The sequence below is a fragment of the Dendropsophus ebraccatus genome, chromosome 11, assembly GCF_027789765.1.
Source record: "Dendropsophus ebraccatus isolate aDenEbr1 chromosome 11, aDenEbr1.pat, whole genome shotgun sequence".
NCBI classification, from domain to species: Eukaryota; Metazoa; Chordata; class Amphibia; order Anura; family Hylidae; genus Dendropsophus; species Dendropsophus ebraccatus.
In genome coordinates this window covers 34,777,305-34,793,877 of record NC_091464.1, presented here as the reverse complement: position 1 = coordinate 34,793,877, position 16,573 = coordinate 34,777,305, and the positions used below count along the sequence as shown (strand labels likewise).

At 41.9% G+C, this 16,573-nt stretch overlaps 1 protein-coding gene across 3 annotated transcripts in view; it reads left to right on the top strand.

Annotated features, from left to right (window-relative positions):
* The first annotated feature begins 11,150 nt into the window (after positions 1-11,150).
* Positions 11,151-16,573, top strand: part of LOC138767823 (granulocyte-macrophage colony-stimulating factor receptor subunit alpha-like) — a 37,457-nt gene continuing 32,034 nt past the window's right edge. Inside the window, exon 1 of one of the 3 annotated variants that reach the window (XM_069945630.1) lies at positions 11,151-11,229. The gene's annotated coding sequence lies outside the window, so the exon portion shown is untranslated. Of the gene's footprint in view, positions 11,262-16,516; positions 16,560-16,573 lie in introns of those variants that run through there. The other 2 variants (XM_069945632.1, XM_069945633.1) reach the window with 2 other exon arrangements.

The following is a 16,573-nucleotide window of genomic DNA, read 5'->3' as shown; positions in this document are numbered from 1 at the left end:
GATCTGGTGAGCACCTGAGTGATGTGCTGAGTTTGTAAAAGTTAGTATGATGTGGGTGGTTTGTATGGCATGGGCCCCCCCTGGAGCCTCAGGCCCAAGGCAGCCACCCAAACCTCCCACATTGTATTCTGCTCCTGTCTGGAAATGAGCAGTTACCAAGTATCATCTCAATGAAAATCATATGCAAAGAATGTGATCCAGGAATTTGCATGCACTTCCATAATAACCTACTAACCGAAGGAGATCAACTGTAGGAACAACTCCTGGAAATAATACGTTTTAATGATTGCTACAAAAATACAGTAAAATCATGTGCGCATTTGTTCCAGCTATGCCAGTGACAGCCATGTATGTGAGAGACAGCCATGTATGTGAGAGACAGCCAGAGACAGCCATGTATGTATGCCACTTGAGATTATCTAGAAGAAAAAATAAACAATTAACAAATGATGTTCTAAGTAGTAGAGTGTTTACTGCTATCACAAAGATTTGACTGTAACCACTAATATGAATACATGCTGGCCAGGGCTGATTTGCATGTTATGCTGCTGTGACCATTATGTGCTGAGCTGATAGAGTACAAGGGTACTATTTCATATTCCCACAGAATATGCACAGCAGCTTAGATTACTGAAATGGAACAAACAGCACCAGAAGTATAAGTCTTTCCTTTATATTTCCCATTCCTAAATGGTGCAGGGCAGTAGCCTCCACAAGATAGATACTTACCCCTGTAGGACAAATAGCTGGAACAAAGCTGAAGTGTGCTACTGTGCAACACGTGGCTCTTCTGGGAGATCTTGGAAAGTCTGCTACTCCTAGTGACATAGACCTAGGGCTTGTACTACCCAAACTAAGTACTCCGTGAACTAGTTAGGGCACAAGGTGGTTAGATATCCATATCTAAACATGAGTCCGAGTGTTCCCTTTCTCTTCTGCTTCTTCTATACACTATCCCTGGTACAGCACACAACTACATTGGACAAGGCCCCCAAGACGCATCCCTACTGCTTTACAGCTTCAACTTATTCTTAGACTAGTTTTTCTAGCATGAAAGCATCTCCATATCTTTTCCTGTATTGTACCTTGGCTTTCCCCAACTTTAGATCTGTTACCTGACTATTCTCTTTGATCCTGTTTTTATACCTTGCTGCCCATTTGGTTTGACCCAGGCCTGTTGACTACCCAATGTATGTAAGTTTGTCTTGTCCTTATTCTTTGTCATCACCTTATAACAAGTAGGGACTGTCCCCATGGTTGTCTGCAGTCACTAAAGACTGTTGAGGCAAGTAGGCAGGGTCAGCTGGTAGGACCAGATTAGGGCTCACTGTCTGTGTCTTTCCTTCACCCTGTTTCAGGCTATAACCTACCTACCTACAAACAGGTACAGAAGTATCTATATGTCCCTGGTCTAACCACACTGGGCCCAAGTTATCGGTGTAAAAATGCACATTAGAACAAATGAGAAGATATGGACCCGGGCAAGTAATATATAGGACCAGTCTAAAGAGAGAACAGAACCCCAGCCATACCTGGCGTGCTTTTTGCACATGACTTGCATTTTGCATCTCTTTGGCTACCTGGGCTGAAATCTGTGGTCTATTTTGGCAAGACTTTTTACCACAATGGGTTATGTCGTACCACCTATAAATGTAGTACAATGGCTCCATTTTCTGAATTGTTCTTACCAACCCATTAAACTCATTAGTCTGATAATGGGCCTCGACCTGTAGAAGGCTCCTGAAAGATCATAAAAGTAGAGTGAGTGAATTAGGCCGAATTTCCATTTAGGGCAGGACATCTTTTTGAAAAGGGTATATACAAGCCTGCACTCATGTACCTGTAGGGGAAGGGATGATGATTCCAGCAATGATCTTCTTGTCGTAATCCAATGTGCCATTTAGAGTATTCTTAGGAAAATAAATATGTAAATGAGCTCATTTGGTGCACTAGGGGGCATCCCTCGGCCCCTCAGCACACCCTTTTGCTTTCCTTCTGGCTTGATCATCACCTTCTACTCATACATATTCATATATGCATAAGTAGTGATGTCTTCCTCCTCGGCCCAGATCTCGTGCAGTAACAACGCCTGGTGACCTGGGCCAGTAAGGGAAATGTCACCACTTATGCATAGGATGCGATGAACAAGCCAACAGGGAAGGGGGTACTAAGGAGCCAAAAGCGCCCCCAATTTACACATTACGTTTTTCTAAGAATATTCCAAAATTGCACAATGGATCAAGATAAGAAGATCATAACTGGAATCATCATCACCTCTACAGATGCATAACAACAGAATTCTATTTGTGAACCTTATGTTAATTTTCTTTTAAATGTTTAAGAAATTATGCTCCTGAATTATTATTTCATATAGAATATGAACATTTACCAAAACACCCATCAGAAAAAACAGCAAGTCCTCTATAAACTCAGATACTCGCAAATCATGTCTATTCTCTTTGTAGATTTTTTCTCCTTTTTTTTACCTTGTAACCCAGAATGCCGTGAGCTGTTCCCCTGATCACTGCACATGTCTTATGACTGTACCTGTTAGAACCTTTTGGTTAGGTGATTGACATCTGGTGTCTCCACTCCACCTCTGTTCCAATCATGGACAGTACCCCTGAGCTCCTATATATACTTCTTTACTCTGTTAACCCTTTGCCAGCTATTAGTCTTCCTTGTGAAGCTTGCGAGTGTATCTCCTCTGTCTTTATTCTTTCTTGCTATACCTGGTTTACTGACTTTGACTTGTTGTATTGTTGACCTTGTTACTTGGATTCTGATTTTGTACCACGTTGCTTTTCTGGTTTTGACCTCATCCTGTTTAAGCTTCCTAGTGTTTGTCTTTTCTCTGTTCCGTGTTTCACTTTGTTGCAGGTGAGGGACCGTCTCCCTGGTTTTCCTCACTTGTGACTGTTTGAGGTAAGTACTGTAGGCAGGGACAATGGCGAAGGATGAATTCAGAGTCCGATGTCTGTGTCCACCCCATCCCAGGCCAAAGTCTTCCTGCGGTCATGACAACAGGAGAGAAGACCCTAGACCAGACCCCTAAATAAATTCAGACTTCAGACCAGATCACAAAATTAATCTAGATCCCTCGATAAATTCAGACTCCAGTTCATATAAGTTAACCAATTGACATCTCAGACCATGCTCTTACATAAATCTAGACCTTCTGGGAGTTACGTAAAAAGCATTGCTCATGGTGCTATGTAGTTTACACAACTCCCATTAAAATAATCTGCATTAGCTGACTCATCTGTCTTGGCTTCCTGACTGTATCCGGCAGCTGCAGGCCAGTGGAAGCCACAAAACTCTATTAGCGAGAAGGGAGTATTCTTTTAAAAATCTACGATATGGATTACCCAAATCCAAGAATAGTAAACTTGCTAAATATTAGAGGTACAAATGTTGCAGATTAAGCATTTTTTTTAGAAACCTGATTCATCAATTCTTTGTAAAGTCAAATTTAAAATGAATAGTTCCTGATTTTAGTTACTGATTTAAAAACATCTTTGTTATGGGACATCAACATGGTAGAAGAAGCTAATGAGACAATACAAATACTATACATGCAATAATAACTTCTTATCTATCAGGCATGAGGTACGGAAGAAAGAAATGCTAATTTAATTAAATGGGTTCCAAAATGTATAGAATATAGTAGTTAGCAACATAGTAACTCAATCAATGTCCTTGGAGATTAAAAGCAATGCCGACCTTTGCAGCCATTTTGTTTATGGCTACAATGAAAGGGGAGCCAACTTTGCAAGATTACATGATTAAAAAATCTCGCACCCTTGTGTATTCAGCTCGGTCCTATTTGTCTTCATGATATCAGTCTTCACAGAAACCTTAACCCTTTCACGACCTGGGATCATTGATGCCTCAATGCCCAGGTCGTGATTTTACATTGGCTTATGGGATCATAAAGATCCCATAAGCTGATGTCCCCTAGCTCTGCCGCCTCTCCGATGTCCCCATCAGATGCTGATTCTAGAAGCTTCTCATCCATCAGTTTCCAGGCTAACTCAAACTGCTTTCCTCCAAAAGTTGTAAGCCCAGCCTCTCAAAGGGTCTTTAGCCTTAGTCTTTAGTCAGCTGGAGTCAAGATTGGTCAGATTAATGCCCAGGTCGTGATTTTACATCGGCTTATGGGATCATAAAGATCCCATAAGCTGATGTCCCCTAGCTCTGCCGCCTCTCCAATGTCCCCATCAGATGCTGATTCTAGAAGCTTCTCATCCATCAGTTTCCAGGCTAACTCAAACTGCTTTCCTCCAAAAGTTGTAAGCCCAGCTTCTCAAAGGGTCTTTAGCCTTAGTCTTTAGTCAGCTGGAGTCAAGATTGGTCAGATTAGGAACAGTACCAGATGAAGACCTGTGGCCAGGTGCCGAGTCTGCCAAGGGCTATCCTCAGATACTACTTCTGCGTATCTAAAGTCAAGTACCAAAGTCACCCTGACTAAGTTCTGCACTGCTTAGACAGGTTCCCCGAGTAACTAGCCTGTGTAGGAACTGTGGTCTAGAGACTATCAACAGTTTGTTTTCTTTGGTTTTAACTTTACATTTATTTCACATACTTTTAACTGATGTCAACACACTTCTTACATGAGTATTCCAGTTCTGTAAGCCTTGCAAAAAGAAAGATTTTGGTTGTGCCTCAAACCAGTCATCCGTAGCAGCCATGGCATCAGAAATGGTGTGAAATTTGGTACCCTTGAGGTGTTTCTTCAGGTTTGTAAACAGATGATAGTCGTAGATTTAATGAATAAGGTGGGTGGTCAACCAGCTGGAAACCTAGCTCCACCAGTTTTGCTGCGATTGCTTGTGCAGTGTGAGCAGAAATGTTGTTTTGCAGGAACAAGAGTCCTTTGGACAGCTTGCCACACCTTTTGACCTTCAGAGCTGCCTTCAATTAGTCCAAAATTCAATGTAATACCTTGCATCATGGTGAAACCATTTTGAATGTAGTCCACATAGAAGCATACCCTCCTTATGCAGGAACACAGACACCATCACCTTAAAGGCTAATTTTTGCACTCTGAACTTCTTTGAACCAGGAGAACCACTGTGTCTCCACTCTTGACTGCTCCTTGGTTTCAGGGTCATACAAGTAAATCCATGTCTCATCTATAGTGATTAGTAAACCAGGAAGTTCTTATCAGTCTGGAAACGTTGACAAAATGACCAGGAAATTTTCACTCACATGCTTTTCTGATCTGTTGTCAAACATTTGGGACCCACTTTGCAGATAGCCTCTTCATATTCAAATGTTCATGGATAATGACACAAACACGTTGACAAGAAATTCCCATGATGTCTGCTGTTTCTTTAGCTGTAATTTGCAAATTCTCCAGCATGAGGTTGTGCACAGCATTGATCAACCACTCCCAGTCTTCCAGGAAGTTCCTCATCATTGGTGCTGAAGTGTCCTGTTTTAAATTTGGCAACTGTAGAACACTGTCTACGACATATCACCATGAATATCCTTTGGGGACTTTCCATGCAGAAACAAGAATTTCATCACTCCTCTGCTCTAATTTGTGTTGAATATCACCTTAGACTCCGCCATTTTGTGTTCCTGTGTGCCTAGATCACTGTTGCCATAAGCTACAAACCCAAAGTTTGAAAACATATATTAGACACTTAAGGCTTTAACCCCTTAACGACATCGGGCGTAAATTTACGCACTGATGCCGGTAAGGGAGTTCAGAGCGGGGCCGCGCGGCGACCCCGCTCTGAACCGCGGCGGTCCCGGGTGCCACTTGTAGCCCGGGACCGTAGGTATTAGCGGGCACGGTCCAATCGCCGTGCCCGCTAATACAGTAATCAGATGCAGCTGTCAAACATGACAGCTGCATCCGATTACCGGACGCAGCGTCATCCCTGGTGTCTAGTGGGGAGATCGCTCCTCCGGGATGTTATCCCGGAGGAGCGATCTCCGTTTCTGAAGCCGGCCGGGGACCGCTCCAAGATGGCGCCGTCCCCGGCTCAGCACTCGTTTGTTTCCGGCTGCAGCAGCCGAAAGCAAACGAGTGCCGATCTCATGGATCTCTGCAGCATATCTATGCTGCAGAGATCTCAATGAGAGATCAAAGCACTTATACTAGAAGTCCCTTAGGGGGGCTTCTAGTATAAGTGTAAAAGTAAAAAAAAAAAGTGTCATTATTAGTAAAAAGCCCCCTCCCCTAATAAAAGTCTGAATCACCCCCCTTTTCCCAGGTTATAAATAAAAGTAAATAAATAAACATGTTTGCTATCGCCGCGTGCGTAATCGCCCAAACTATTAATTAATCACATTCCTGATCTCGCATGGTAAACAGCGTCAGCGCAAAAAAATCCCAAAGTGCAAAATTGCGCATTTTTGGTCGCATCAAATCCAGAAAAATTGTAATAAAAAGCGATCAAAAAGTCGTATATGCGCAATCAAGGTACCGATAGAAAGAACATATTATGGCGCAAAAAAATGAACCTGACACAGCCCCATAGGCCAAAGGATAAAAGCACTATAAGCCTGGGAATGGAGCGGTTTTAAGTGACGTATATTTGTTGACAATGGTTTAAATTTTTTACAGGCCATCAGATACAATATAAGTTACACATGTTATATATCGTTTTAATCGTAACGACTTGAGGAACATGCATAACAAGTCAGTTTTACCCCAGGGCGAATGGCGTAAAAACACATTTCCCCCAAATAAACAAAATGCGTTTTTTTTTTTCAATTTCACCACACTTTGAATTTTTTTCTGGTTTTGCAGTGTACTTTATGCAAAAATTCAGCCTGTCATTGCAAAGTACAATTAGTGACGCAAAAAAAAAGGGCTCATGTGGGTCTCTAGGTGGAAAAATGCAAGTGCTATGGCTTTTTAAGCACAAGGAGGAAAAACCGAAAACACAAAAATCGAAATTGGCTCTGTCCTTAAGGGGTTAATGTGATGTAAAATTCTTTACCATAGAAACAAAAAATAACACAAAGCTAAAGACTTATCAGCAGCCCCTCGTATACTGTAACTGTAGTTACTTTGTACACAGTTATTTTTGAATGAACACATCATAACATAAAGAAACAGGAAATTACGTGCCATTGTATGCTGTATATAAATCAATCCATATATGTCTATTTTTAATGACTCCAGAAAGCCATCGTGTCTTATCACGTCTTAATATGATAAAGTGACAAACTATTCTACAAACAGGAAATTGAGCTAACTTCTGGCCATGACACTATCTAGCTCACGTATATGCAAGTGCCATTGCAACTATTACAGACACACTATTGAATTGAGGAAAGCTAAGTCCAAATAAAGTTCAGTATGCTTTTTAGTATGCATAAAAAATAGATTTTGCAGGGCCATCAACAGAATTGGCCTCATACATCTCACCATACACCCGATACGATTGATAGAGATCCATTGATGGATAGATATTTGGGGGGACATTTATGAAGGGTCTGAAAGGGGCATACGCCAGAGTGGTGCGCGGCAAGGCAGGAAGAAGACATGGCCTCCTCCCGCACCTCATTTATCATGACTTACAGCTGTCCTGTCCATGATTACAGCAAATCCTGATCCAAATCTACACCTGCTGGAAACAGGTTTAGATTTGGTATGCTGGGTGCCTGGCCGGATTTACTAAGAGGTGTGCACCTCTTAGTGAATCTATCCGGTAAAAGGGGTGGGACCTAATTTTAAGACCGGTGTCTGAGAACCCTTGATAAATCCCCCCCTTAGTGTAGAAAAAATACGCAGCACTGGCAGGGTCTCAGTGATTTATTTTCCCATGTGCAATAGTAACGTTTCTGTCTGCACAATGCAGACTGTTTTCAAGCTGTGAGAACATACATGTCCCTTTCCTTGGAGTTTACAACAATACAGGTGATAATGATTAATTAATTAACTTTGTGCAATAGAAAAACAATGATGTGAAATATAGTATAAAAATCCAATAAGACGAGCTGAAACTCAGTAATAGAGCGTACAGAATTATGTACTGCAGGTGCATCAAGTGCCATGAAATAACATAATTGCAATCTTAGTGTTATAAAGTTTTACAGATTTAAATACAATACAGCAAGGGTTAAAAGGAACAGCTTCACCATATGCACAAGCAACAACGGCAATGAAGGCGTCTTCCTGGACGTTGTCAGCCTAAAGATCCGTGGGTATGGCAAAGATGCAACAATCCCGTCATTCAAAATAAAGGTAGTCCCATCACATTTTCAAATCAACCTGCACAAGGTCGTGAATAGGTAGTCGCTCACCTGTCACTGTACTTTGGTCATCATGACAAAGAGAATCTCCTCATCTGGCGATCCCTGGTTGGGTGATGAACTCCATTTGGGAGTGGTGATAATTGGGAAGGTTATGTAAACACTGGTCTGCATTTGGATGGAGCATCAGTGAAGCTCCTAAACTGACCAAACAACAGGTGCTTTGTCATGATGACCAAAGTAGAATGACAGGGGAGTGACTACCTATTCACGACCTCTTACAGGTCGATTTGGACATCTGATGGGACTACCTTAATTATGAGTGAAGGGATTGGTAGCACAGTGTTCACACACACGCAATTGTTGCATCATTAACCCACGCTGCACATACCCATGTATCTTTAGGCTGACAGCGTCCAGAAAGACACATTCATTGCCGTCATGAAAGTAGGGCATTTAGGTAGAAACATGCAATGGCAATTTCCTCATCTCAAACAATTTATTAAAACAAAAGCCAGCACCAGTGTTGGGTATACCCCAATAAAAAAAAAGTCAATATCTCAATAACTTGTCATATGTCCTTGAACATCAATTACAGCTTGATGGCAACATCTTATACTGTTCACAAGGCGCCTTATTGTCTGCTGAGGCATGGTATCCCACTCTTCTTTAAGGACAACCTCAGGTCATTCAGGTTCTGGGGTACAGAGTTACAAGCCTCTACAAAGTGACTCAACTGACCCATAGGCTTTCTATGGATTCAGATCTGGAGAAAGTGGGGGCCACTCCTTTAAAAAACCCCCATTGCATGTGCTAGGGAGCATATACACTGGACAAGTGACCAGTGGGCCTCAGTGCTGTTAACTGATAAAAATTTGATTCATGCTGTGTAGAAATGATAGCCACCAACAATGTTAGAGAAGGAGAAGTCAAAGACAGCGCTATGCATCGGCCACTGTTGTCACCAATGGCTGTGATAGTGGGTTACGAAATCACGTAGTGGTGAAAATCTGATAATCTCATACATCTCAGGATGTGTTGCGTTTAGAGATAACTCAAGAAAGTACACAACTTTAGATTTTTCTGTTTTACTGCATTTCAAAAACATATTTTTATTTTCCAGTCAACTGAGCTGTGTGTGGGCTTGAATTTATTTAGTACACCTTGTATTTTGTTTGTACATCACATAACCATTTTGCATAACCACATATTTTATTTAACAACTTTTCAACTTTTCATTGACTCTAACCGCTCCTGAATGTCCTTGCAGAGTTTTTTTTATCGTATCCTTGCACGTCTGCAAGAGAGGAGCCAGTAAGGAGACAGCTGTGCCCTCCTGAAAGAAGGGAGTGATACTGTGCTTACCACCCTTGCCCTTCCTGATCACTGTATACACAGTGCTGAATAAGTACTGTGTATACAGCTCAGAGGGTGGCTATGTGGCTTCCTACTTGCCGTTCTGGTGATCATGTGATTGATGGGCGCTTAGTAGCTGCTGGGTCTCAGTAGACTCAAATGAGCTCTGCAGAGAAAGAAAAATACAATAAATAAAAAAAAGTTTAAAAAAATCAAAAAAATAAATGTAGCAAAAAAAAAAAAAAGCCCAAATGAGCAAGGCCACAATGTAGCTTTAACAGTTGGCCACACTGGCCAAAGAGGTTTGGCTGACTTTAAAGGGGTTATCCAGTGTGGGGGCAGTTTTTGGGGGGGACCTGGGAGGAGGTGGCTGAAATAAAAGACGTCCACTCACCTCCCCGGTTCCAGCAGCGGGTCACTCATCGCGGCGCTCTGGTCCCCGGCCGCTTCCTGGTGTCTGGTGTCCGTTTGAAGTCCTCTCGGATCCCGCCTCCTTCACTGAGTGGCTGAGCGGCCCTGAGACGTAGCGTCTCGGCCGGCGTCAGACACCAGGAAGCGGCCGGGAACCGGGGACCGGAGCGCTGCGATAAGTGACCCACCGCTGGAACCGGGGAGGTGAGTGGACGTCTTTTATTTCAGCCACCTTCTCCCCGGTCCCCCCCAGAAAGTGCTCCCATGCTGGAGCACCCCTTTAAAGGGGTTGTCCGGCGATAAAGGTGTATACTGTAGGTACACAGTAGGGTGTGTTTACATTATATTTACGCACAGTACTCTACATATGCATTCTACTATTTTATCGTAATGGTGATAACCATGGTCTCATGCCTATGGGAATGTTACAGCTCTGTTTTGAGCCATAATACAGCACTAATGGAAGTGCTTGCTGCTCTGCTGTACCACCATAGCCTTCCACTGTCATTTAGAAGCTTCAGAGGTTTTTCTGTCAGATTCCATATAAATTTGAAAGAAAACAAATTGTGGTATGCTCCATCTAATGCTATATTGCCTTAGAGGAAGCCATTTGGAACATTATACAGAAACATGTTTCGACCAGACCTCAATCCCATTGAAGTGAATGGGGCTGAACTACAATAACACATAGAACCTATAGACAGGTATGTCACAGTTCTTTAACCCTTAGAGGACCCGGCCAATTTTAATTTTTGCGTTTTCGTTTTTTCCTCCTTGTGCTTAAAAGGCCATAGCACTTGCATTTTTCCACCTAGAAACCCACATGAGCCCTTATTTTTTGTGCCACTAATTGTACTTTGCAATGACAGGCTGAATTGTTTCATAAAGTACACTGCGAAAGTTTGACATGCCTGGTCTACATGAAACATTGGTAACTCGGCATTGTGATATTAGCAACTGGAAAATAAAAACAGGTACCAGTACATTTTAGTCATTTCACACTTTAGATTTCTTACCCAGGATAATATAGCAATACATGAAAAAGGTCTCGAATGTAGCTAGCTTCAATAACAGGTTATAATAGATGTGCAATATACAGTAAAATGTAATCTCCTTATCTGCAAGTCACCACTTCCCCCTCCCTTCAGCTTCCCTCTTCCTGTTTCTCCTCACACCACACTTGGATGTCCTTTTTCACTAACCAGCGACTTTTCCCTGTGAACATGCAACTCCCTGCTTAACATGGTAAAAAAGGATCTGATTGTTCTGTATTTCTGGTGAGACGTGTGGATGATGATACTGCTGAGTGAGTGCATTGACAAGAGGGTTATACAGTGTTTTGCTAGGTGCTGATATAAGATTAGAGTCGGCGATCTGAGTCATTAAAAAAAAAAAATGTTACTGAGTCTTGCGCTTTGCTACGTGTAACACTTGTTGTTTTTACACAGGTATTGAGTGTTTCTCTTACTTTGTGAACGAAGCAGGTCAATCTTTTTCTTAGGAAGTCTTCTGCTTACCATAGTTGTTTTATTGCATTAGTAAGAAGGAAATGTGTCTCAGCTTATACCGATAATTTGCTGACTTTGCTGATTTTTTTTTTCTTTTTACTTAACTTTCTCAGAAAGTATTGCACATTTATTTTTATACCAGGTTAGCTATGTTCACACATCACATAGTATTTTTATCAGTCTTTTGGTCAGTCTTATTTCAACCAAAACCAGAAGAGGGTTGAAAACACAAAAGCTGTGCAAATCTTTCCATTATAATTTTGCTCCTGGTTTTAGTTGAAAAAAAAAAATACTGACCAAAATACTGTGTGGGAACCACAGACTATAGTGTTTGTAATGCTACTGATGTGTTAGTATTCTGAGATGGAACCCTGGGGCTGAAAAAAGAGGTGCTGCTGGTGTTCCTGAGTGTCTAACAATAATGGGCTACACTAAATTCCGCTGTTATTCCCCTGCAGGGAGGGGAAAATTACTTCTTTCCGCTTATTAACCTTAGAAGGGATGAACATTTTTAACAGGCTACTTATGTAATCTTTGTACCAGACACATCAAAGTGTTAAAAAGTCCCTGGCTGTTGATCAACCTCTTTTTCCTTTCTCTCAGTTCTTCCAAGTCTAAATTATATTTTTTCTGTATAAAAGAAAAAAAAAAAAAAAAAGTAAGTAGTATTTTGTTATAACCAGGACCATATTTACAGTTCATGCAGCCCTAGATACTAAAACTTAAAGGGGTTATCTATTGTATAAAAAGTTCTAATACATTGCTGGCCTGTTGGTAAACATAATAAACATCTTATGCTTACTTCTCTTCATTGCCCCGGTGTCCTGATGTGGCCTCTCCGGTGTCCCCCACTTATTGCTCCACTACTTCCGAGATAAATAGTCCTGTTCAGCCAATCACTGGCCACGGCGATGTCCCATCTAATCGAGTGATCTGCTAAGCAGGCTGTAGTAGAGAAACGCAAAGAGGCGTAAGCATAACATGTTTATTATGTTTACCAACAAGGCAGCAATTTATTAAAAACCCCTTTATAAGTACACCCTTTTAGGGTGTTTCCACAAGCATTAGAGTATTTTTTATGCAAATCTGTCCCAAATGCACAGCAAAAACTGCGTGAGCTTGGGTACATTTTTGGGTCCATATTTTCTGTGTGCAATTGTGGACAGATTAAAGACTCATTCATCTCTATGGCCGTATTCACACACCCATGGGTGTTAAAGAAGAAATCCAATGAAACAAAAAAAAAAAAATGACCTATCCTTGTGTCTCCTAGCGCCGCTCCCAGGTCTCACTGAAAGCCGTTGGCCTCCTGTAGCTCCTCTAGCTGCAACGTCAGTTACCTGACTGATTGACTGCCTGCTTAGCCAATTAGTGCCTTGGGCAAGACACCACCTCAGTCACTGACTGGCTGAGCTGGCAGTTGGATCAGCCAGGTAAGTGACATTGCAGCTGGAGGAGCAGGAAACATGACATATCCGGACGCCAGCCGAAAATGACAGCTGTGAGCCATCAGCGAGACCCGGGAACGGCGCTACAGAGGCATGAGGACTGGTAAGTGTACTTTGTTTATTATATTCCCGCACCTCCCTGCCTTCTGACCTTTTTTTATTTCATAGGACTTTTAACCCCTTCCCGCATGAGGGCGTAACTGTACGTCCTCATGCAAGTGGGGGAGTTCAGAGGGGGGTTGCACGGCGACCCCGCTCTGAACCGCTGTGGTCTCGGGTGCTATCTATAGCCCGTGACCGTGGCAATTAGCGGGCAGGGTCCGATCGGCATTAATTAGCCTTTTAAATGCAGCTGTCCCCTCCCCTAATAAAAGTTTAAATCAACCCCCTTTCCCCATTTCATAAATAAAAATAAATAAATAAATAAATAAAGACGTATGTTATTGTCGCGTGTGTAATCGCCCAAACTATTAAACTATCACATTCCTAATCTCTCACGGTAAACGGCGTAAGCGTAAAAAAATTCCAAAGTGCATAATTGTGCATTTTTGGTTGCATTAAATCCAGAAAAATTGTAATAAAAAGCGATCAAAAAGTCACATATGCGCAGTCAAGGTACCAATAGAAAGTACACATCATGGCACAAAAAATTACACCTGAGACAGCCCCATAGACCAAAGGATAAAAGCGCTATAAGCATGGGAATAGAATGATTTTAAAGGAACATTAATTTAATAAAAAGGTTTTAATTTTTTTAAACCCATCAAATAAAATAAAAGTTACACAAGTTACATACCGTTGCAATTGTAATAACTTGAGGAATATGCATATCAAGTCAGTTTTACCCTAGGGCGAACGGCGTAAAAACAAATACTCCCCAAATTTGAAAATACATTTTTGTTTCCAATTTCATCACACATTTAATTTTTTTCTGGTTTTGAAGCGTACTTTATGCAAAAGTTAAGCCTGACATTAGAAAGTACAATTAGTGGCGCAAAAAATAAGGGCTCATGTGGGTCTGTAGGTAAAAATGTGAACGCTATGGCCTTTTAAACACGAGGAGGAAAAAACAAAAGAGCAAAAAAAAGAATTAGTCCAGTCCTGAAGGGGTTAAGGGTCTGGCAGGTGCAGGCCCTAGTACAAACCGCATTTGTGGCATGGATCACCATTCACTTAATAAGGGGTCTGTGAAACTGCGGACGGCTACAGATGTGTGAACAGGGCTTTATGTGTAGATTTTGTTGCAGATTCCCCCTGGATCTTATCACTATACACAGAGGTTGCAAACTGTTGGTATATTTTGCTTCAGCTCTGATCCATGTGGATTCAACCAAAGGGAGATTTTTCTTACCTGCTACCCCTTTTTTGTGAGCCAAGAAAAGGGCTTAAAATTTTCTGTAGTCTTGGGGGATCTCAGTACCATTTATGTAAATAGTGGTGGTCGTAGCCTTTAAAGGGGTTATCCAGCACTACAAAAACATGGCCACTTTTCCCCCTACTTTTGTCTCCAGTTCAGGTGCAGTTTGCAATTAAGCGCCATTTACTTCAATGGAACTGAGTTTCAAAACCCCACCCAAACTGGAGACAACAGTAGGGGGAAAGTGGCCATGTTTTTGTAGCGCTGGATAACCCGTTTATATGCAGTGCTGACCTTTAACCAATTTTAACATTTTTGTTCTTACACCATCTCTTTTTGGCCATATGGTGGCCACATTTTAAAACCAAATAACGGCCATGAGATGATAATGATGGCCATTACTTTTAGATGCAAATCCGTCATTATAAAATAACAGCCGTTAATTGGCCTAAAAAAGATGGCTTGAGAACATAGTCTTAAATGTGTGTGGATATACGTTTATTTGTGCATACTTTACACTTGATGAGGTATGCATTTACATCTAATGTGTGAGAGCCTAATCTATATCTTTTTCATTTTGATGTATTTTTGGTTCTGTATCTGTTTGTCTTCATCCATATTTATATGGATATATGTAATAAACCTTTTAGCTGCTTTTGGTTGTATTGCTGAAATAGGGATATAAAAAAAAAGATAATGAATACGGACATGTGAACTATGCTATTGAAGAAAATATCTTCATTTAAAGGAGAAGTCTTGCGGAGGGACCAGCCACAGGATCCCCGCCGGAAGGCATTTTCCCCAGAGTTTTGATGTCACGCCTCGTGGGAAAAGGCCTGTCCCTGCTCAGGGCTGTATTTACCACTAGGCACCAGTGGTCCGGTGCCTAGGGCAGCACCTTGCCGGGGGGCAGCACCAAGGAGCAGGGGGAAGGAAACAACTTCTTTCTTCAGACTTGCCAGTTAATCTGGTGTCTTTTCAAAGGGAGGGGGGTGCATGGGGGTATTGGTCAGGTCTGGTAATCATGTGCTGTTACCAGGATTATTGTCCATATGCCTATTTGTTACCGCATGTGGGTCTGGTTTCGGCTGCATGTGGTGACATACAGTAAATGTGAGAACGTGGCCTAAGACTGATTACATATCAATATGATGTTCAGAAACTAGAAAATCATGATTCTAATTAGTGAGTAAAGATGGGGCGTCCTCAGGGTTATTGCCTAGGGCAGCAGCAGCTGGTAATATGGCCCCGTCACTGTTGATGGACTGGCCGCTTAGCCAATCAGTAACTGTGGTGGGGTTCCGGCCCAATCACCGACTGGCTGAGCAGCCAGTCCATCTGCTGGGTTGTGACGTGTCAGCTCCGGAGATCCCTGAGCCTGGTGAGGGTCCTGTGGCCGATCTTGCACTGCAGGCACAGGAAGAGGTGAGTTAGTACCGTTAATGAATTTCCCCCTGCCAGCTTCCAGGTTTTATAATCTGCCAGAAATGTTAATTAAACCTAAACCATTAAATTGCATTATCACCATTTTTTCCCATGAGTACGAAAATAATACAGGTTTGAACCATAAGGCTCACACTACGTATGATAACAGCTGGTCTCTGAAAAGATCATCCCGGATGGCACTGCAGTACTGGACGGATGATCTTTAGTGCCGCTAAGTTCTGATGCGGGTGCATCAGTGCATGGCCGCATTAGAACTCCCCACTGCACACAAAAGAGCGAGCGGCTGGAGCCGCTCGCTCCACTGTGTCCACTGACAGGGTTTTCTGCAGCCGCTATTCAATGAATAGCGGCCGCAGAAAACTGACATATCAGTTTTCTATGGCGTCATTAGAGATCCCGGCCGGTATTCCCTCAGAAGTCAGCACAATGTAAGTTCTGTGGGAATTACGGCCGTTGTAACAACGTGAACATAGCCCAACACTGTATTACAGATCCAAATTATACATTACCAAATTGTCAACAGAATATATATAATTTTAATATATATTCTCAATATATAACATTTTTTCCGTGTAAACTCCCTGTAGTGTAAGAGACACAAAAGTACCAAAAAACACCATAATAAATGTCATGGAAAAAAGCATTGCAAACACTAAAAAAATAAGAAACCTACATTGTAAGTATTTGTTGTGACATCTCAGCCAGTCTCCTCCTCTCGTGGAGATAAGCATCGTTGAAAATATATAGGCGTCTGAAAGAGAGACAAGCTGTCTTTTTTTTATACAGAGTCCTGCAAACAGTATCGTCACAACTGAGGTGAGTGGCTGTGG